General features: G+C 41.2%; 1 long non-coding RNA gene across 3 annotated transcripts in view; it reads left to right on the top strand.

Moving 5' to 3' along the window:
• Positions 1-20,196, top strand: part of LOC116568019 — an 88,781-nt gene extending 68,585 nt beyond the window's left edge. For all 3 annotated transcript variants that reach the window (XR_004276476.1, XR_004276475.1, XR_004276474.1), the window contains 3 exons: positions 9,638-9,716; positions 11,973-12,871; positions 17,744-20,196. This is a non-coding gene — a long non-coding RNA (uncharacterized LOC116568019). The remainder of the gene's footprint in view (positions 1-9,637; positions 9,717-11,972; positions 12,872-17,743) is intronic.
• The last annotated feature ends 3,587 nt before the right edge of the window (positions 20,197-23,783 follow it).

Here is a 23,783-nt window from a genome sequence, read left to right as displayed (position 1 = left end):
GTCATTCTGAACTCTAGTTCTGACATCTTACTAATGTCCATATTGATTAGGTCCCTAGCCATTGGTACTGCCTCTTTTTCTTTTTCCTTTTTTTTTTTTTTTTGAGGTGAGTTTTCCTACCTTGTCATTTTTCCAGATAAGAATAGATGAATCAGAGAACAAAATACTAAAAGGGTAACAACAACCCCAGGAAAATATACAGTAACCAAATTGGAAGAGACCCAAAACCAGGAGGAGAAGAGAGGAAGGGGGGGAAATATATATATATGAGAGAGGAAGGGGGGAAATATATATATATGAGAGAGGAAGGGGGGGAAATATATATGCACACATACATACATATACATACATACATATATACAATATATATACATGTTTATTGTGTGTGTATATATATATTAGACTGGTGAATAGAACAGAGCCACACACTTGATTTTGGGTGTATTTTGGTCTGTTAGAAGGAACTGCCTCCCAAAATTTTAAAGAAAGAAAAGCTTATATATATATACAAAAATAAGGGTAAGCATGATGAAGAGATGGAATATGACTATAAAGATGAAAATTTTAAAAGATTCTAAAAAAGGAATTGATAAGATAAGAAGTTGGTTGAAAAAGAAAAGAAAAAGAAAGAGGAAAGTATGTGATCAGGCTGGAGACTAAAACAAAGCCATGTGCTAAATTTAGCATATATTTTGATCCGTTAGAAGAAACTCTATCCCAAAATTATAAAGAAAAACCTATATGTATGTAAAAAAAATAAGGTTAAATACAATTAAGGGATAGAATATGACTATAACAATGAAAATTTTAAAAAATTATTTTAAAGGTATTGATAAGATAAATAGTTTAAAAAACATTAAAATGGGAAGAAGATAAATTTAACAAAATAGAATAAGAAAAATGAAATTTTAAGAATTTAACTTTGAAAGACTAAAGAATCATGGGAAGAAAGTCACGAATTCTATGTGCTGTATTCCCATAACTCTGAAATTCCAAAGTTCTCCTTGATCAGTATACTTGGTCTTGGCTGGATGTTCTTGCTGATCTTCTGGGGGTGGGGTCTGTTGCAGTGATTCTCAAATCTCTTTGCCTGAGGTGAAATTGCACCGCCCTTGCTGGGGTCCAGGCTAAATAATATGCTCAGGTTCACTCTCATAGCTTTTTTTCCACCGAACATTTTCCATACAGCTTTGGAGTACGGGAATGAAGATGATGGCCTCCTAATCTCTGGCCTGGAGGAGCCCAGAGCTCAGGATCCCACTCCTCAGTGCATCTTCAGAGAAGAGACCCTCCCGTCTCCCTGGTCCGCACTTCACCCTCACTCAGCCTGTGACCAAGCATTTCTGTCTCTGGTGTGCAGCCCCATTTGGAGTCTCCAAACCCAGCAGATTCCTGCAGTGTGCTCCCATGCCTCCTGAAGGAGGAAAGTGAGTCTCCCTGGATCTACCAATTGTGGCATTCCTGCTCAAAGAGCAGTGGTCTGACTGTGCCATGGTTCACGGTTTAAGGTAACCCTGAGCTGAGAGATTACTCCTCAGCTCTGCCTCTGTAGCCAGCTTTCCTGCTCTGATATTTGGGAGCTCTACCACCCTCAAATACCTCTGGTCTTTTTGTGACCCCACGGGTCTTGAGACCACACTGTCCCAGTGAGGGCTCCCCACCCACACACACACCCCTCCCTTCACCCCTGTTTAACCTCTGGAGTGACATCTCTCAGTGGAGCAGACTTCTAAATGTTCTGATTTTGTGCTCTGTAGCTCTAATGCTTGCCGGGAGCTGGCCCTTCCCCCCCACCCCCAGTCTATCTTCCTGTATATCTCGGATCCACTTCTCTGCACGTCCTAACTTACAGAAAGTGGTCGCTTTTAAAAGATGTTATTTATTTATTTATTTATTTGAGAGAGAGGAAAGAGAACAGTGTTCATCATGAGGCTCGATGCTGGTCTTGATCCCAGGACCCTGAGATCATGACCTGAACTGAAACCAAAAGTCAGATGCTTTATTGATGGAGCTACCCAGACACCCCTATTATGTATTTTTGAATTCAACTTTCTAATACATTGTTGAGAATTCTCATATCTATGTTCATTAGGGGTATTGGTAGGGGTATTACAATTTTCTTTTCTTGTGGCATCCTTGTCTGATTTTGGTATCAAGATAATGCTAGCCTTATAAAATAAATTTAGAAAATTTCCCTTCTCTTCTATTTTTTGGTAGAGTTTGAGAATTGGAATTAATTCTTCTTTGAATGTTTGGTAGAATTTGCCATTGAAACTTCCTGGTCCTGGACTTCTGTTTGTTGGGTGGTTTTTGATTACTGATTCAATTTCCTTACTAGTACTCAGTTCACTTTTATTTTCTAGTTCATCATGATTTAGTCTTGGTAGGTGGTATATTTCTAGGAGTTTATCCATTTCTTCAAAGTTGTCCAATTTGTTGGCATGCAATTTTTCCAGTAGTCTCTTCCGATTCTTTGTATTTCTGTGGTATCAGCAGTAGCATCTTTCATTTCTGATTTTATGTATTTGAGTCCTCTTTTTTTCTTGGTGAGTCTAGCTAAAGTTTTGTCGATTTTGTTTACCTTTTCAAAGAATAAGCTCTTGGTGTTATTGATTTTTTCTATTGTCTTTTCAGGCTTTCATTTATTTCTGCTCCAATCAATATCTCTTCCTTCTACTAACTTTGGGTTTCATTTTTTCTTCTTTGGATACTTCCCTGAGATGTCAAGTTAGGTGGTTTACTTAAGATTTTTCTGGTTTCATGATAGAGGCATTTATGGCTATTAGCATCTCTCTTAGAAGCTTTTGCTCTATCCCACAAATTTTGGTATGTCACATTCCCATTTTCGTTTTTCTCAAGGAATTTTTTACTTCTCTTTTAATTTATTCTTTGACCCATTGTTGTTCAATAACGTGTTATTTAATTCATGTATTTGTGAATTTTCCAGTTTTCTGTGTGTAATTAATTTCTAGTTTAATATCCTTGTGGTCTTGGGTCACCTGGGTGGCTTAGTCAGTTAAATGTCTGACTCTTGATTTCATTCAAGTCATAATCTCAGGGTCATGGGATTGAGCCCCAGGTTAGGTTTCCCACTGGCGGGGAGTCTGCTCAAGATTCTTTCTCTCTGTCCTTTCCCCTGCTGGTGGTCTCTCTCTGTCTCTCTGTCTCTCTGACTCTTAAATAAATAAATAAATCTTTTGAAGAAATACTATTATGGTCAGAAAAGAGTCTTGATATGATTTCAATCTTATTAAATTTATTAAGACTTCTTTTATGACCTAATATATGATCTATTTTGGAAAAATGTTCCATGCACACTTGAAAAGAATCTGTGTTCCTTTGTTTTTAGATAGAATATTCTGTATAGATCTTTTAAGTCCATCTGGTCTAATATGTAACTTAAGGCTGTTTCCTTATTGATTTTTTATCTGGATGATCTATCCATTGATGTAAGTTGGGTATTAAAATCTTCTACTATTATTGTATTGCTATTTCTCTTTAGGTCTGTTAATATTTGCTTTATATATTTGGTGCTCCTTTGTTGGCTGCATAAATATTTATAAGTGTTATATCCTCTTGTGGGATTAGCCCCTTTAATGTTTATCTTTGTCACTTATTATAGTCTTTGTTTTAAAATCTATTTTGACAGATATGAACGCAACTACCCCTGTTTTCTTTTGGTTTCCATTTGTGTGGAATTTTTTCCATCTCTTCACTTTCAGTCTAAATCCTTACACCTAAAGTGAGTCAGCATATAGATGGGACAGCATGTAGATGGGTCTTGCTGTTGCTGTTGTATTTAATCCATTCAGTTACTCTATGTCTCTCAGTTGGAGAATTTAGTCCGTTTACATTTAAAATAACTCTTGATAAGTTATGGACTTATTGCCATTTTGTTCATTTTTTCCTGGCTTTTTTTGTAGTTCTTCTCTGTTCCTTTTTTCTTCTCTTGTTCTCTTCCTTTGTGGTTTTATCACTTTCTTCGATCTTTTTTTTTTTTTAATTTTTTTATTTATTTATTTGACAGAGAGAGATCACAGAGAGAGGAAGGGAAGCAGGCCCCCTGCTGAGCAGAGAGCCCGATGTGGGACTCGATCTCAGGACCCTGAGATCATGACCTGAGCCGAAGGCAGCGGCTTAACCATCTGAGCCACCCAGGCGCCCCCTTTCTTCGATCTTTTAAAAATAATACTCCTTCATGTTACTTTTCTGCTTTAAAACTACCCATTAAAATGCTGCCCAATTCTCCCAAGTCTAACTCCTTACCTGGACATTCAAGACTCTCCATAATCTGCCCCAGTTTTACTCTTAAAACTTACTTCCCAATAATCACCTATATGCACTCTTTACAAGGCAAGACTCTAAGCTGGTCATCCAAATTGTCAATTCATGGCTTTTTTCATATAACCTCCACACAAAGTATGGTTAAATTCCACTCAACAAAGACGTGCTGAGACTTAATATACAACATCCATCTGTATCCACTCTGACCATGAAAATCCTACACAGTTTATCCCACTTGGTCAAAGAACTCCTCCTATCCCTCCTGCTTGCTGACATCCTGTTTGTTCTAATAGCAGCAGTTTCTAGTTTGGGGGATTTAATGGGCCAGTACTTTATAATAATAAAGTCCAATATAGGCTTGTCAATTTTTTATTCTGCCAAAATAAAGACTTTTTAAAAAGACCACCATCACAATGATCTTATTAAAGAAAAGGCATTTTGCCACTCAAGAAGAACAAAAGGCACAATCTCAGAATAATGGTCAGTTCTTTCATTGTAGCACCTGCAGCTCTAGGAAAATTCACTATATTGTTTTCCTTATAAGACTGTCTAAGGTAATGAAAACTACACAGGCTGGCATTTCGGAGTGATTCTGCAAGACTTGGTCTTACCACCTGTTTAATACTTCCAAGCTGCCTTTGGGCACATTTTGTATTGCTCACTCTTTGTTTAACTTCTTGTGCCTGCATGTCATTTCCTCAACTAGAAGGTAAGCTCTATAAGGAACCTGTGTAAGAACAGTCTCTTAAACTCCCCAGCAGGGTCGTGCACATGTAAAATGTTCAATAAATATTTGTTGAATGAATGAATCAGCCTAGATTAAGCTGTCTAAGCCTGTGTAACCAATAAATCTCCTCTTAATGGAGTATGAGCACCCCATCCTAAGGCAATTTCTTTCAATATACTTCTTTACAAAGAGTTAACCAGTACAAATTGCTTTGCTTTTGAGTGAATTCTTAAAAAAATTTTTTTAACTCTGATATGAAAAGTAAACAGTTTCTTCCTCAAGGCAGTAGCAAGCCCCAGCAAAGAGAATGAAGACAAACATAACTCGTTGTTTAGTTGATCCCAGTTCTTTTGGGCTTTGTTGGTAGGCATGCACCCTGTGTGTGCTTTTGACCTGACCTGACTTGATAGGATGGTTGGCTTTTGTTCTGTGGCACTTGCCCATGTGCTTAAAACATCCATAATACCCATGTTATTTCTTTGTCTACCTGGGTGATTTAAAAAAGAAAGAAACTCAACATTTTCTTTGCCAAGTCTTGGTTTTAGATTCTAGAGTTGATGTAGAACAATGTAGAAAGGTATCTTTTGAACTTTAAACATTTTTTTCTAATCAGCATCCAGAGTTCATGTTCCAAAAATATAAATAAGAGAGCATCACATCCATGCTTTGAAACATGTTCATTGTCTTTCAATTTAATTCCATGCAATTGCTATTGATTGAGTGCCTACCATATGCCAGGCCCTGTTCTAGATTTGGGGGATATTTCAATCAACAAAACAGATAAAAATTCCTGCCTTCCTGAAGCTAATGAAAGAGGATTTTGGAGAGATAAATAAGAAACAGAATATATATAAATACTGTATTATACTTTTAGAAAGTGATGTATGCAAAGCGAACTAATTGGAGGAAGGGTCTGTTACAGTTTAGGTGGGGTGGTCAGGGTAGGCCTGATTGAGAGGGTGGCTGAGCAAAGTCTTAAGGCAGCTGAAGGCTGTGGGCCACGAGGGCCTCTGGGAGAAGAAGTTAATGCTTTCCTCCAGCTTGACATTACAGGTACCTTGTCACTGTGTATCATGCACACTGGCCCTCCTTCAGTGCTCTCCAGGGCATCCCCCTTCCCCCACTTCTGGGGCATCTCATTCCCACCTCAGGACTTTGCCCATGTTGTTCCATTAGCTCAGTATTTGTCCTTCCCATCCCTGGACCCTGAACCAGCTCTTTGCTTTCAGGTTTCAATCCAAATACAAACTCCTCAGGTGGCTTTCTTTGTCCCCCAGCTCATTATAGCTTAGGTCCCTTCCCACCATTACTCTTATAGCCCTCCCTTTAGATACTCAATAACTAAATAAGATTCTCAATAAACAAATACATGGTATCCAATAAATAGTTGTTTGAATAAATGAATAGACAAATAGAGCTAAAAAGGGGTGAGCTCATTGAGAACAGGACTTCTGACTTGTTGGTTTATCCTCAGTGCCAGGCACATAGTTACATGTATTTGATATGCTTTATCTTCATAAATAAATGTCATTATCAAGGATAGATATAGGGATCAAGTTATGATTCACTTAAATCAAAGCATAACAATAAACAAACAAACAAGATTTTAAAAGAAGTGTGAAGCAAGGGCGCCTGGGTGGCTCAGTGGGTTAAAGCCTCTGCCTTTGGCTCAGGTCATGATCTCAGGGTCCTGGGACCGAGCCCCACATTGGGCTCTCTGCTCAGCCAGGGAGCCTGCTTCCTCCTCTCTCTCTCTCTGCCTGCCTCTCTGCCTACATGTGATCTCTATCTGTTAAATAAATAAATAAAATCTTTAAAAAAAAATAAAAGTGTGAAGCATTAAATTGTATTTGAGGAATGACTTCCTGTCCTGCTTCACTCTTTCAGCAGAGTAACCCTTCCCCCCAGATGAAGTTGTCTTTGGTTTCAGCCCTTAGCCCAGACGGGCCCTTTCAGGACAATTCCCCACCAACTGAAGGGTCAGTTGGTACCTTCCTCCCTTCCTGTGAGTCTCGGTTTGCTCAGCAGAAGAGTTACACACAACAAAGAGTTTTTGCTTCTTCCTCCTCCAGTCTGAATTCTACATGTCTTTCAGTTTCCACTGTGTCTCAGTCAAATTAACTATATATGGCTGTCATATCTCAAATTCTCAATTATCTGGATAATGAAAACATTTTTAAATTTTCCCCCATAATCTCTCATACTTTGGGAGGTATCTTTGGGTGGGGGTATTTTCTTATTGATGTTTGCTCAGGAAATGCCATAAGAATGATAAATGTATCCATGAAATCCCTGACTTATTTCAAAATGTACCTTGAGTGACTTATAAAAATCATGCAATAAAATTGAAACAAATGAGATAAATCAGAAGAAAAATATAAAGATAGTAAAATGAAGCAAGAAATAATCCCACTACAGAGAAATTCCAATCATAGGGATTCAAGCAGTTACTGTAAAGGGACCACAGATATGGCTCTGAGCAACAAAGGAACCAGAGCAGTCATAAATATTTTATGATGTTTTGTAATACCAGGGGCTCAGGAGACTAGACACCCAAATGAAGGGTCTTCCGTGCATCTTTGGAAGGGACACTGGTATCTTGAATAATACGTAAAGCAAGTGATTTTCCAATAGTTGTTTCTGAAAGGTCCCCCAATAATGGGTCCATGATTAAATGAGCGAGACTGATACAAAGCGAAGGTCAAGCAAAGCTTTATTTTGCACCAAGCATCAAGAATCAAACTGACCAGTCAGGGCCATCTCTTACAAAGAGGCGACCTCTCTCTGCCTTACAGACTAGCTTTTAAGGGCAAATGCCATGTGGTTGGGCCTGGCCACGCACAGGTGGCCAATGAGATTGTGACACACAGAGAAAGCTGCACAATCATGCTAGGTCACACATGAGTGACCAATTGAATCAATTGAATTACAATTTACCCTATAGTAGATATTTGAACTAGCCTATTACCTTGGTCAGAATTGGCGCCCAAAAGGTGCCCAAAGGGCAGGGCCCATACTCCTTGGTACCTAGGGAGACAGTATGTGCCCCCACTGACTGGATACCTCCACCTGGCCTGACCCACCTTTGTATTTGGGCTTTGTTACCTTGGACTGGTTTCCGGGACTTATTTTTTTTAAGTCAGTCCCTTGGATGTGGGGGCGGGGAGGACAGGGACCGTTTAAGTTTTACTGTATAAACAACAAAGTCATTCAAAGTCATTGTTTAACCGGATGGAATCGCTCTGGCTAAATAGACCCTTACAGTTTCCGACAATGTCAGTTAAGGAGATTTAACTTAGGGCATCATAGTAAAGTGAAGTCCTTAAGAATACAGTTTCTCTTGAGGGAATGAACTGTTGTAGTTCAAATACGAAGTTCTTTAATTATCTGACTTGATCCAGGGATAAAGTCTAATATATCTGAAAGAAATGACAGATTGCATCCTTCCATAGATGTTATTTTCTGCAACAAAGCTTTGATAAGAATCAAGCAGCAGAGAAGTCAAGGATAGATTGTGTGGCAGGGACCTAACATGTCAAAACTTTGTATTTCTGATTTGATGCTGGTATACACCAAAGAATTTGGCATTCATGTGCGAATAACGAGGGTTCCTAACCAGGTCCAGTATCTGCATAGACTACCTCTGTAAAGAGTCAGACCAAGACGTACCCATGGGCCAGGGCCAGTTTTTCTTCAGAAAACAGACTTCATTTGCTCTAACACAGCACATGGACAGCCAAAGCCCCATGGAGCATGACCACCGTGTGACATAAATAACAACCCTCCCACAAACATACATTCCACAGTTAAATATAAACTCAGTTTTCTGTTATCCTGTTTTGGTTTATTTATCCCATGCCTCCCCACCCATTAGTGCAGATAGTTGAGAACTGATCTTTAAAAACAAAATCAACCTGCAGAGAAAAAGTCATTTTGGATTCATGACTGGGGCCCTAGGCTGTGGGCTTCATGTTTGATTTGGCTGCTTCTCAATCCAGTCCTGTATAAGAGATAGCCTCCTCCACCCCCCACCCCCGCATATAGCTTCCTCTATCAGCAGGATGATTTTGTTTTTCAGAAAATATGTCCACTTGGTAAGCTGTCAAAATGAGTTGTACTCGAAGTATGCGTTATTCAGAGGGAGAGCATATTTTCAGCACTACTTGAAGTCTTCATTCCTGACAACACATTAAGAATTCAACACAGTAATCTTATTGTTTTAGCTGTTGCTTTTACCATTACTCATGCAACATGACTGGAAAAAAAACTAATGATGATTTTTCCCTCCCGCTGTATTTTGTGTGTGTGTGTGTGTGTGTGTGTGTGAATTTTTTTAAACTTTTGGTTTGGGATGAATGCCCCTAACAATCCACCATCTGGTGTCCAAATATTTTTACAGACGTGAATCCAAATACCACAAAATCATTGCCACGGCTCAGGTTATGTGAGTCTTTTTCTGAGGCAGACTTTTTATTAAATGTGATTATTCTCGAACTCTGAGAATCTCAGCCAGGAACATTAAGATTTAGCCTTGATGACCAATATAAAAATAGATGGAAGGGAGAACTCCCCTGGAGCTAATCTCGAGACCAAAAAATGAACTTTTATTTTTGTTATCGTACACAGCAGTATACAGACTGAATCCAAGTGACAACGTCTGCTGCGGCATTCCTGCTCTAATCATCAGGAGCGGAGAAGATAAGGTGTGAGTAAGCTCTGTGGGAATCGAGTTTCAGCCCTGTCAGGTGTAATCAGAACCGTGGTCTTAAAACAAAGGCCTTCACTCCACCTCCTCGGTCAGAGGACAGTTCACTTCCCCATCCCCCCCAGACACTAAAAGGGAAAAGAAGGATCAAGTCTGCGCGTGAGAGCAAAATAAAACCAAACCGAACAACAATCACATGTCTGAGTGCTAGCTATCTCCTCCCTCTTCCCACCCTGGGATTAATGCGTCTACATTAAACATTGGATACCCCCCTTCTCTAATGTAATAATGATAATAATAGTTTTTAAAAATGAAGATTTCCTTCTTAGCCCTCTGTAAAGAAACTTGTTTTAGGGAGTCTGTGCATTATGAAGGAATTCTTAGGACACCACCATGTCCTTTTTCAGAAAAAAAAAAAAAAAAAAGCGTATGTTTGCTCAAGATGTCGCCCAAATTTTTAGAGCACAGAGAAATTTGCTCTTGTCAGCGAACGTGCCACACAGAAAATTAGAATTTGTATGGCTACACTCCCTCGCAAAGTTAAAAATGAGGTCAAACAGAGCCCAAAGGATGATATATCCTCACGGCTTCGAGCTTTGCTAGTGAAAACAATCGGAATAGTCATGAAAATAATGCCAGAACTCAGCATGACCATAGTTAGTGACGGGTAGAACTGTCCTAGAAAGACTAGATTTTGATGCAGCTGCTTTGGAAAGAAGGGGCGAGTTACCGTTCCCATTTCAGTGACAGGCAAACTAAGGTATGGTGGCAATTAAGTAGCTGTGCTAGGGTCCCTGCAGGTCAGTGGGGAGCTGGAGATAGGTCAGAAAGGGAGAGGAAGTGTAGACAGGGGTGATAAGGCTCTAACTAGAGGAAATTAAAACCCTGTAGTGTGGGAAAAGAACAATTAGCCGAGACAGAGGAGCAGGAAGGAATACCGAATGAATTACAATCAGAGGAAACGAGCCAGCAACAAAGGAGAAGGGATGGGAGATGGGATGCCGCAGGCTGGGAGGTTGAGAGGAGTCAGGAGAAATGATTTAGGAAGGCTGGCTCTCTTTGCCTCTGTCAGGGCCTTATTGTTTGGTTGTCGAGGCTCATAATTTAACCCCTTTAAACCTCGAATGTCACACTCTCAGGCAGCTATCTTTATTCATGAAGCTCTTCGAGACTGTTATGTGAATATTATGAATTCCAGATGAGAATGACTTCATGATTAGTTTAGAAAAACCTGTCCTTCACCCCTAAAAAAGGGCAGAAGTCTAAGCTTGCATCAATAAGGAAAATCTTTCCATCAGAAACCCAAGAAACACTTAGAGCATGGTAGTATTAACAAGAATAGATGGTTTAAGACCAAGAAGAAAACATTTGTGAAAATATTTTGTGAAAATGAGATTCTTTTTTTTTTTTTTTTTAGTGAAAACGCATAGAAGGGTTTAAAAGGGATTTCTATGACTATCCAAATTACCTAAGGAGAAGAAATTATTTATAATTAGTGGGAGGTCATGGGCAAAAGTACCGATGCTTTATGACAATAAGAATGTGCTTCTCTTTTAAGTCAATGTGTTTAGCATACATGATGATTGGCACAACTGAAAAAGATGTACTGTGAGCCCAAAACAAAATTATGTTTGACTCACTCCTAAAAATCAATTGGCAGAACGCTACAAGGAAGCGCCATTTTAATCAGCCCAGAGGTTAGTATCAAGGGTGAAAGGCAAAGAGAAGGATGAGCTAACAGCTAGTCATTGAAGAGAAGGGAGAGTTGATTATAAAGTAGATGAGGATGCTAAATGGATTAGAAGAGCCAGCTACTATTACAAAGGGTTGATTGAAGGGGCAAAGTGGATAATGAGGCAAAGTAAGGATTCTTTAGAATCCTCTGTGTCCAGGAAATGAATTAACTGCTCAGAAAAACTACTAGATGAGGAAGGATCACATGAGAGTGACCAAAAGTGACCAGGAGAAAAACAGAAGGCTCTTGATTTATAAAATCAGCATACCTAAAAAGAAGATTTTTGTTTTTTTTAAGGGGGATGGGAGGACCGAAACAATACTTAAAGGGTATAAAAGAGAACTGAGAAAATTTGAAGTAGACAGTGATGGAAGAATGGCTTTCAAAAAAGCCACAGGATGAAAGATTCTTTAAATACCTTAAAAGTGACCGTGGGTGAGGGAGAACATTCGGGAACTTGAAGCATTGAACTCGTTTTTATTTTAACTTATTTTAGTTTAGTGTTTTGATCTTATCTTCAGGAAGCCAATAAAATGTATGGACAGAAGAACGATGAATTAAGGACAACTGAGAATTTCCGTCCAATAAACTAAGCTGACTCCAAAAGAGGCAGCTCCTGAACTGGAAGGAAACTCTAAAAAGATGAATTTTGCCTCAAAGCAGCGTTTCGAGAAGAATAATGAATTAAGGACGATTGAGAATTTCTGTGCAATAGACTAAGCTGACTCAAGAAAAGGCAGCTTCTGAACTGGAAGGAAACTCTAAAAAGATGAATTGTGCCTTAATGCAGCGTTTCGAGGGCTCCTTGGAAAGACAGAGATACTCGGGGAAACCAGAGTCAAGTAAATCTCATGCATTTCTGGAAGCAGACCAGTGAAGAAGCAGAAAATTGCTAGCCTTTCCCTTTTAACTCAGAAGCAACTGAACAATTTAAAGGAAGATAAAGCGTGGGGATGAAATTATCAAATGCCTCGCTAGGTATCAGTTCAGAAAATAAGACAATCTAATTTCAGGAAAAGTTACCTCTTGATCAAAATCCTTACAGAGGTTTGGGCTATTTACATTTATAGAGAAAGCTGGTAAATAAGCATTTGTTAAGGTCACCATCATATTCTGCAAATGTTATGTGTTACATAACATCACAGAGTGGAGACTGGTTAGGACACACGAAGAGCAGATTAAACAAGTCCTCGATGCTTCGAGACTGGATCACTTTCAAGGAGCCAACATCCGTGCAGACATGAAGGTTCCCGCAAGCTTGGCCATCCAGAGGTAGCAGCGCATATTTGAACAAGAGAACCTCAATCTCAAGATTCATCCACAAAGAGATGCCATCACAGAGAAGGTGTACATGAAGAAACCTTTGAAGAGAGGGGGTGGGGAAACAGTTTGCTTGGCAGGCAGGGATGGAGGGATAAGGGTAGGTATTTCGATACAGGAGGAACCTCTGAGAAGACCCAGAGCCCAGGGTGGGAAATCAGATTGAGGACTCCCAGGCAGGGCTTGGTGAGAATGTAGGTTTGGTAAGGCATGATGGGAAAGGTAAGGTATTCTAGAAAAACAACAGTTTAGGGCCTGGGCTCTAAGGGCATGGGCTCTGAGACAAACCAGGTTGGAAGTCCAGCTCCATCACTGTCAACATTTTTTTTAAACCTCTCCATGGTTTATTTTCTCCTCTTATAAATGGGATTTTAACAGAACCTAGCTTAAGGGTTGTTCTAAGAGTTAAGTGACAGAACATGTGGAAAATAAGGACTTCAAAATAGCTATGGGTGTGAATAAATTGTAGTCAGCATGAGGCTGAGAATACACATCTTCCCAGCTTCCTCAAGGTCATCTCTGGCTGACCTCTATGCCTTTTTCAAAACTTTTATGCTCTCCAAAGACCACAGCCCCACCTGGCTCTCTCCCTCTAAGGCACTGTGGAAAGGCCCACTTCCCCCTCAATTTCTCTTTCTTCCACTCAGAACTAGTCCATTTCTTCTCTGCTGATCTCCTGCCTGTGCTAGAAGACCCAGTGCTCCCACTCCTTTCCAAAGCTAGCCTTTCCCTTGAACCAGCGATTCAGTGGTGGCCTTGAGGTTCTGGAAGGATGATGTTTCCTGCTCTCCTGGCCACAGTAACTCCTCCACAGACTCCTTCCCCTCACGCTCAGTGTTTCTCTGGCCTTTTGTCTTTTCTTCCAAAATTTGGTGTCTGAACGCCTGACTTCTCTCCTTCCCGCAAGAACTAAATTCCTCTCTGCATTTTTGTCCCTTCACTGTTGAGACGGCTGGTCTCAGGGTCACCGAAGATGAATCTAACCAGTTTTTTCTTCCTATTCTATCCTAGCTTCTTGCGATTCTGAGTTTACCTTCACTGACAGGTTGTTTCTCTCTATTCTGATTGTTCCTTCTCAGCTTTCTCTTTCCTCATTCTGTTCCAAATGCAACCGTGAGGATTCTAGACTCCACGTGTCCCATCTTATCTGCTGTCCTTCCTCTGGGCAGCCTTTTCAAACCTACAATTTAACCATTTCTCTGGGTCATTCCTTCACCCCCTCCTGTGGTTGGAATTTCCAGTTGCCTTTGAAAATCTCATGTCATTGCCTTTTCATTTCATTTATTTGTCCACTCAAAAAATATTTGAGTACCACTGAAACCTCATCCACCTCTAAAATCATCTACTTCTCCATTCCTACTCCCATCTGCATTTTCTCCTGTCCTTTCTCTGCATAAATGACATCTTAATCACTCCACCTGAATGAGGATCTTAGAAGCTATGTTCAGCCTCCTCACCTAGACATCTGCTCAGCTACTAAGTTGGTATGAGGGTGACCATGGGCTTTTTTTTTTTTTTTTTAACATATGCTTACTTTTCTCTCAAGAAACTAGAACCTAGCTTTATTTCCTAGGGGCAGAAACTAATTTTATTTCTCTTCAAAATTTCTTTTTTTTTTTTTTAAGATTTTATTAATTTATTTGAGAGAGTGAGGCGTCTGAGTGTCTTAGTCATTAAGCTTCTGCCTTTGGCTCACATCATGATCCCCGGGTCCTAGGATTGAGCCCTGCATTGGGCTCCCTGCTCAGTGGGGGAGCCTGCTTCTCCCTCTCCCACTCCCCCTGCTTGTGTTCCCTCTCTTGCTGTGTCTCTGTCAAATAAATAAATAAAATCTTTAAAAAAATTTATTTGAGAGAGAAAGTGAGAAAGAGAGATCATGAGCTGGGGGGAAAGGATAGAAGGAGAAGCAGACTCCCCGCTGAGCAGGGAGCCTGACGTGGGACTTGATCCCAGCACCCTGGGATCATGACCTGAGCCAAAGGCAGATGTTTAACTGACTGAGTCCCCCAGGCGTCCCTCTCTTTGTAATTTCCCAAAATAACTTAGTAATATTTCTAGGACTGAGTAGAACTCCATAAGTACTCTTGAATTATATTGAGTTGAAATCTCTCATGAAGTGATTGTTAAGGATTTTTGAAGACATATCTGTTAATTCTCTGGCAAAAAAATGCAAATGTACTCAGTTATCAATTAACACCTACAGTTAAGATTCTAAAACTCTGTAGAAATAGTACAGAAAAATTATATTATGGCCTAAAAACATTAATTGTAAAGAGGGAAATAGAATTGTTCAGAGAGAAGACAATCCTTTATTTCACAAGATCTTGCATGGGAAAGATGAAATCCCCAAGGATAAATTGCCTTGTATGAAAAAAGTATCAAAAAGTGAAGGCTGAAAGCCAGAGGGAAACGAAGAGAGGAAGAGAAAGAGGAGCCAAGGGAAGTGAGGTGAGGGGGACCACCACAAAGGCAGCCAGGAAGTAGTTCAGAACAGCCTAGTGAGTTTTGAGCACAGTGGAATCCAGTATTTGTTTTCCATTGTTGGCTGTGCTGTGCTGTAATTTCCCATAACTCCCATCACTCTCCCCTCTACCTCAAGAAAAGCCAGCTATGTGGTGCTCCAAGTCAGCAGTGGAGTGCCACTCAGATGCCACTCAGATTTCTCTCCAGGAGAAGCTGCTACAAGGAATGAAGTGATGCTCACCTCCCCCTGGTGCACCTTCAGGACCCGCCTTAGTGTCCACGCCACGGCCACCATCTGCCTGAGCTTCCCCAGCCATTGACTGAACTCTGTGAGAGCTCTAACTGGGCCATTTCTGCCAGAGGCAGGACTCCTCCAGTGGGCTAGCTTTGCTCTGCATTTCCCATCTGCCTGCTCAAGACTTTCCCAGAGCTGTGCTGTGCTCTGAGGCTCTTTCATTTCTCTCTTCACAAGTGCCGGATCTGGGGTTCCGCTGACCCACTCTAGTGCACATGCGCACTTTCTCTTTCTCTCTCTCAATCTCTCTCCCCTTTATCTTTCACAAGCATTTTCTGAAGAAATCTCTTGTATTTCTCATGCTGTCCTGGTGACTAAATCTCAGAGGAAATGAACTGACACAGTGGGATGTTTTTCTCAGGAGTAGGGTGTGGGGGTGCCGGAATTGGAGCAGTTTCCATGGTGAGGTGACATAGTATGGAAAAGGGGCTCTGCATGCAGGAGGTAATGGCCCAGAAGGGGGATGGGGAATTAATGGAAGCAGGAAGCTGAGCCCAGAAGTGACTAGGAAAGGAATAATCTAGAGATTTGGAGAGAGAAGCTGGGTTTTCTATTTCATTTTAATCTTAAAGGATAAGTTAAGCTTGCAGCTGGAGAACTTTCCAGGATATCCAGGCATCTTGCTGTGTGTGAGAAGGTACAGAGCAAGACTCTTATAATGTGCTCTGAAGGTCGACCTGCAACCCAGGGGAGGTGGAGGCTGGTGAGAGAGCACTCCCAGAGCTCTCACAGAGAATTTACCAGCAGCACCTACCACGGGGCTCAGCAAAGAGGAAGCTGGAGAGGCTAGCCGAATGAATGAAATCTGCTGCTCTAAGTGAGAGCAAATTTCCTGATCTAGATAAATTACATTAGATACTCAATGAACTTGTGAATGATGTCCTCAAACTACAGTTAGTGACCATTAAGAAATTCAGAAGAAGGAAACAGCTGTGAGCTAGGTATTGAACAATGACACTGTGGTATTTCAAATGAAACCAGGATGACCTGCTTTGTTTACTCACAGTAGGAACACAGTATTCTCAATTTTACATTACTTTTTTTTCATGACTTTTAATATAATTGCTTGATTCTACAAGATGGTCCATATCTTTGTGCCTTATGGTCACATCTGGCTCACTTACTTCCCATTGTCCCAAAACTATGAGACTCAGTCCAGGTGGGGAGGTGGTGATATGCTAACTGCTTCGCATGCACTTTCATGAAACAATGTTTACCCGATTAAGAGTGTCCAATAAAGAGATTTTTTTTCCTGGGGTGCCCAGGTGGCTCAGTCAGTTGAGCATCTGACTTTGGTTCAGGTCATGATCTCAGAGTCCCGGGATTGAGCTCTGCTTTGGGTTCCCTACTCAGCGGGGATCTTCTTCTCTCTCTCATAAATAAATAAAATCTTAAAAAAGAAAAAGAAAGACTTTTCCTGAACAAAGAAAGTCTGCTCCCTGTTCTGGTGTACATTTTAAACACCTCTAAGACACCTTATTACCTCAAACTGTCAGGTTATTCTACCAACGAATGACCAGTTATTTGAGGAGATGTTCAACCAGATTCTAGAATGTGTTGTAAAGGGCAGTTTTGAAAGCCTGTTGTATAATAAATAATTGAAGAACTACCAGGGTTTAACTGGGTGTATCTGGCCCTCATGGCCACCGGACACCTATAAATGACTACATAAAAGGAGAGCTCCTACAAAAATTTACTATTAGAGGTCTTTGTTCTGAACTGCCTTTCTGAACCAACTCTTTCTACTGTTTCTCTTCACCTCCTGGCCCCCTGAGCTAACAAATTTACTGTCTGGTGTCCTTCTCCTGCTCCCTGTTCTACTTTGGCCTTCATGTTGCTCCTCCCAGCAGACTCTGGTCCTCCTCTGTTCAGGGCTGCATTTGGCAATTTCAGGTAAATGCCCTCCTAGGAAAACCGGGGAACCCTTCGACTGGACTCTACTCCTGGGGGTGGAACACCTAGAAAGTTTGGTGGGAGAACCGGATACCAGGAAGGCATGTGCTGACATGGTTTAGCTTTCAAATATTTCGTAGAGGCCATTTTTTTTTCCTTTCTTTCTTTTCTTTTTTTTTTTTTTTAAATTCTCTAACGCCCCAAGAGATAGAGGAAGGAATAGTGGGACATTAAAGGGACATAATATAGCTTAAAAGCAAAAGCAAAATGTATTTCACAGCAGTCAGAGCAGCCACACCTGTCATTTCTTGTCCCTGAAAGGTGCTCAAGCAAAGGCTGTCTAGCCATCACGTGGAAACGCTAGATCACAAAAGGAGTCATGGCGTCGGATGGATCACGTTACTAGAGGTCTACAGCTTTCTTCAGGGCTGAGCTTCTCAGAGTAAAAACTTTCATGGCTCTTCAAGTTGAAAAGAAAAAAGTCAGATGCTTGCCTCTAAGGAATAATTTGGAGTGAGAATCATGGGAGGGTCCCTTGTATACGGCTACTGCCAAGAAGGAAGCTATAGGTGGAGATGAGAAGCAGGACAGTTTGAACCTTGGTTGGAGGATGGGACCTGGTAAACTGTGTTTTTCAGTTAACTGTGCTATTCTCAGAAGGACCCGGTAAGCTGTGTTTTTCTGTGTCAACTGGATCAGCTTAGACCTGAAGAATGCCAGCAATTTTCATCTTCCCACATGGCCAATCTATAATAATTAGTTTTACTACTTTTTTCACAAGCTATTACTTTAATTATTTTAATTAGATTGTTCATGCACTCAAGTTGTTTACAAGCACTTTCCTTTTCATAGCGCATCAATAAACAGAAGAAGGGAAACTACCAGCTTGGAGGAAGCCAAGTTTTTATCAGGTAGGCGGTGGCCGAGAGCATGGAGGTGCTTCTCCTACTCTAATCTGGGGACCACCCAGCAGGCGGACCTCCTTACAGAGGAGGCGAGTCTGTTCCATTGGGCGGACTAGGTCACGTGGGCATCCTCTGTGGTCTCCGCCCCTTCAGTCAAAGCAACACAGAGCAAATAACCCGTTTTCTCAGTGTTCCTCCGACAACCACCACCGCAGAGTACATACTACAGGCTATGGATGGCTAACAGTAGGCTTTTATTAAAATTCCGCAGACTTGGCCTGTCTCAGTTATTTGGTTTGAGTTCTGGTTCCACCCCTTACCGGTGTGTGACCTTGAGAGAGTAACTTCTCAAATTCTCGATTTGCCTCTCTGTCAAAGGAAGGCAAAAGCACCAAACCGGTCGAATTCTTTTGACTGCTAAATGAGTTTGCTTTGGGCGGGTGCTCACACCGCGTCAGCATAGAGCAGTCATTGGCCCTCATCCCTTCCCTCTGGCCTTCTTCTTTCTTTTCTCTTCTGCTCTTCCCATCTCAGCCTGACAAAATTGAGACTTGGGGCTCCAGACTTCAGGATTATTTCTTACTTCATTACTGTTCTTAAGCCTGTACTTCATGTAAATATAAAAGAGAGAAAGTGAAATAACGATTTCCAAGGAATTACCACAATTTGAATAGTCCTATTGGGACAGCCGAAAGACCTCAAGTTCCTTTTCTTCGGGGTCGTTACCTCCTGCACTCAAAAGTTTTGCGCAGCCTCCCTCTGGAACGTGTGTCCGGCAGCAGCCGGGTCTTCGCACCTCCTGGAATAGACCAGCAGTGGTGGGGGCGGGAAGGGGGTGTGCAATGCGGGTGCAAGAAGCTCCTTAGGCTCCACCCACAGCCTCAGAGTATTGGTCCTTCTGGGGGAGGAGAGAGGGACTGAGGCAGAAGACCCTGCGTGCCATTAATTTTTGTGATCTAAAATCCTACTTTGAGCTTTTCTTTAGCAAAACCCAGCACTCCAGAAAGCCCTGTTGCTGTACTCCCAGAGCTGTCTCTCTTTTGCTCATCTGTAAACTTGGAAGAGAAGTCACCAAGGCAGCTCCGCCTTCACCATAATCTGTCAAAGTAGGGAACTGGGACTCTTTACAGCAGATCCCAGGAACCCTATATTTTGCCCTATGCAATGAGGCTGCTAAATCCCCACCAGTGAAGCGTAACTTAAAACAAAACAAAACAAAACTGTCTTTAAATATTTAATAGATTAACAGAAACACATTTTTTTCTCCAGGAGTTCTTCTATGGCTAGGATTTAGAACTAAGAAGGAAAAGATTTGGTGTATGTTGAATTGAGATGTTGTACTTGACCCCTTTTGTTGTATTTTTGTTCCAATTAAATGTAATTATGTACTATTTTGGTTTAATTTAAACAACCAAAGGAGGAACTGACCACTCAGGTTTTCAAAAGGAATCTTTGGGCACCATCTTGTGACTATTTATGGTACAATAAAACCAAAAGCAGCTCTCTGAAGTTTTAAAAGCGTACTTCTGGAACTCTCTAGTGGCGTATCATGGAACTGAGAAAAACAACAGGTAATGAATAATGCTTCTCCTCCCAGATATTGTGAAGACTTTGGCTCCTTCTGCTGTTATAACTTAGTGATTTGCTGAAGAATCAGTGCAGTCACACTTTATTAATCTCTTTGTGTAAATTTCAAACACATACAAGAAATAACAATAAAGTCTCATTTTAATCTCAAAGATGGAAAAAAAGGGGAATCTCTCCAACATTTTAACATTTGTTAAGAACCCCCAAATTTTAAAGCTGGTCAGTCAGGGGTGCCTAGGTGGCTTAGTGGGTTAAGTGGCTGCCTGGGGTTCTGGGATTGAGTCCCACGGAGGGGCTCCGTGCTCAGCAGAGAGTTTTCTTCTCCTTCTCCCTCTTCCCACCGTTCTTGCTCTCCCTCTCTCAAATAAATAAACAAAATCTTAAAAATAAAAGCTGATCAAAGAAAATATAAACTGTCCTCATGCCATAGTAATGCAACACCACCTAAATGGAAATGCCCACCATCTTGGTAAGTGTATTGTACTTTCTAATCTCTTTATGTGTGCTAGTAGTTAATTCTCACAACAGCTCTAAGAGCTCTAAGCTCATCCCCCACTGAGAAAACTGAAGTACAAAAAGGCAACTAACTCGGAGGCCAATGACTGGTGAGTGCCAGAGCTGGAACACGGTCAGACCATTCCCTCAGAATCCACGTCCCTCACCCCTACCTCACTCACCCCTACCTCATGCTATCTCTAGCTTGATGTTAGTGACTCTGAGCATGATGCCAGTGACTTTTGTTGTTCTACGTTAGCCTTCCCTGTTAAGATAGCCCTTGAGCAATGTCATCTGAGTGCTTGTTAAATGGTGGTGATAATGTTAGTCCTGAGACAAGTGTCTGAAAATCCTCCATTGATGTGGACTTACAATGTGCTAAAAGTTAAAGCACAATGTACGATATCAATAAAGTCTCATTTAAAAAAAATAAAGTCTCATTTTAACCTCAAAAATGGAAATAAAGGAACTCCCTCTATACTTCCCACATTTGTTAGGAACCACAATATTTTAAAGCTGGCCAGCCAGTTAAGTGCTGTAACGTCTGTGCTGTCGATATAGGAGAGACTTCTTGGGGTTCCCCAGCCTTGGCACTGTGGGCATTTGGGGCCTGATAATTCTTTGTTGTTGAGGGCTCTCCTGTGCAATATAGGATATTTTGCAGCATCCCAGATCTCTACCCAGTAGATGCCAGTTTCATCGATAGTCCATGGAAGGAAAGCAAGAGCTCTGGCGGTGATGGTCTCTCATTGGCCAAGTTGTGGCATTTTCTTATGGGCTGAGCTTGCTGCCAGCCAAGAAGAAACTCTTCCTTCCTCCTGTTGGAGGAATAAAGTAGGCTTTTTTCTTGTTGGGAATGTAAGTGAATCTCTTCTTCTTGGGGTCTGCAGTTGACGATGAGTGATGGGGCATGAGAACTCCTTGTGGCCTTTGGTCTGTTTAAGTTTCCTTTATTTGGTTTCATTAGTTTTTTAAAAGATGATTTCTGTGTTTTTACATATAAAAACACATTATATATAGAAGGTTTTTATATCCTCACCCGAGGCCCCACCCTAGAAAATGTGGTCTTGACCTTGACAAATCCATTGCAACTTACTTCTCCACTTTGGGAATGAAATGTCTATATCCTAATCCACTTGTGCCCCAAATGTCATCTTCTTTTCCTTAAAAGTTTACTTTTCTCTGTAAGTATTTGGAAAGGTTTTGTCTGTATTCCACCTGAGTTATCTACCAGGAGCTGTTCTTCAGTGTCTCACGCTTCTTTCTCTGCTCATGGCTGCTCCCTGCCTGGAACTCCTTGGCATGGACCCCATCAGAAGTGCTCTTCCATCTGCACCAGTGGAGGAGTGAGTGTGGGCAGGCCACACTTTGTTTATTAGACACTCCCTTTATTTTTTAGGAATACAGATTTACAAATGCTATGTCCTCTGGTTGGATTGACCCCTTTATCATTATATACTGCCTATCTTTGTTACTTATTATAGTCTTTGTTTTAAGGTCTATTTTGTGTTGGGACACCTGGGTGACTCAGATGGTTAAGCGTCCAACTCTTGATATTGGCCCTGGTTATGATCTCAGGGCTATGAGGAGGAGCCAGTGTCAGACCCTGCACTGGGTCTGGAGCCTGCTTAAGATTCTCTATCTTGGGGTGCCTGGGTGGCTCAGTGGGTTAAGCCTCTACCTTTGGCTCAGGTCATGATCTCGGGGTCCTGGGGTCGAGCCCTGCATCAGGCTTCCTGCTCATTGGGGAGCCTGTTTCCCCCCTCTCTCTGCCTGCCTCTCTGCCTACTTGTGATCTCTGTCTGTCAAATAAATAAATAACATCTTTAAAAAAAAGATTCTCTCTCTCCCTCTCCTTCTCCCCCCACCCACTCCTTGCTCAGAAATTAATTAATTAATTAGTTAAAGAGGAAAGATAATAAGCATCTCATAGGCTATTGAGGGAAGTCCCTGGGAATTGCTAGTAAGCATGTTGACCAAATTTTATGACCAATGAGGTATTAAGTGGTTCTCCATGCTTTTGCCATTTATCAGGAGAAATTGAAGTACAGGTTAAGTACTAGGAAGTAGGTTCAAAGTCAGCTGTGCAAAACAGTGCTTGGAGAGTTGCTAACTCATATCTGTACAGGGAGACCCTCACCAGTCTGGCAGGCAGCTTCAGGTCTGCCCCACTATAACAACTAGTACTAAATATTCATCCTGGATGGGTGGGAATTTTTTATTTTTTATTTTTTTTGGAAGAATGGCAACAGCTGGATCTTTTTTTTCATTGTATTATTTTAGTCACCATACAATACATCATTAGTTTTTGCTTTGTTTTGTTTTAAAGATTTTTTTATTTATTTGACAGACAGAGATCACAAGTAGGCAGAGAAGCAGGCAGAGAGAGAGAGAGAGAGAGGAGGAAGCAGGCTCCCTGCTGAGCAGAGAGCCCAATGCGGGGCTCGATCCCAGGACCCTAGGATCATGACCTGAGCCGAAGGCAGAGGCTTTAACCCACTGAGCCACCCAGGCACCCCACATCATTAGTTTTTGATGCGGTGTTCCAAGATTCATTATGTATAACACCCAGTGCTCCATGCAATCCATGCCCTCCTTAATACCCACCACCAGACTCACCCATCTCCCCACCCTCTCCCCTCTAAACCCTCAGTTTGTTTCTCAGAGTCTACAATTTTTCACGGTTCATCTCCCCCTCCGATTTGCCCCAATTCACTTTTCCTTTCCTTCTCTTAATGTCCTCTATGTTATTCCTTTTGTTCCACAAGTAAGTGAAACCATATGCTAATTGACTTTCCCTGCTTGACTTTTCACTCAGCATAATCTCCTCCAGTCCCATTCACGTTAAAGACATTGGCCACACCTACTTCTTTCAAGACATCTCTCCAAAAGCAAAGGAAACAAAAGCTAAAATGAACTTTTGGGACTTCAACAAGATAAAAAACTTCTGCACAGCAAAGGAAATAGTCAACAAAGCAAAGAGGCAACCCACGGAATGGGAGAAGATATTCACAAATGATATTAAAGACAAAGGGCTGATATCCAAGATCTGTAAAGAACTTCTCAAACTCCACACCCAAAAAGTAGATAATCATGTCAAAAGATGGGCAGAAGACATGAACAGACACTTCTCCAATGAAGACATACAAATGGCTAGCAAACACATGAAAAATGTTCATCATCATTGGCCATCACGGACATTCAAATCAAAACCACATTGAGATACCCTTACACCAGTTAGAATGGCAAAGAATAACAAGGCAGGAAAAAACAAAGGCTGAAGAGGATGGGGAGAATGGGGAACCCTCTTATTACTGTTGGTGCAGCTACTTTGGAAAACAGTGTGGATATTGCTCAAAAAATTAAAAATAGAG

This window comes from Mustela erminea, chromosome 10 (genome assembly GCF_009829155.1).
Source record: "Mustela erminea isolate mMusErm1 chromosome 10, mMusErm1.Pri, whole genome shotgun sequence".
NCBI lineage: Eukaryota > Metazoa > Chordata > Mammalia > Carnivora > Mustelidae > Mustela > Mustela erminea.
This window is presented reverse-complemented; position numbering and strand designations above follow the sequence as displayed.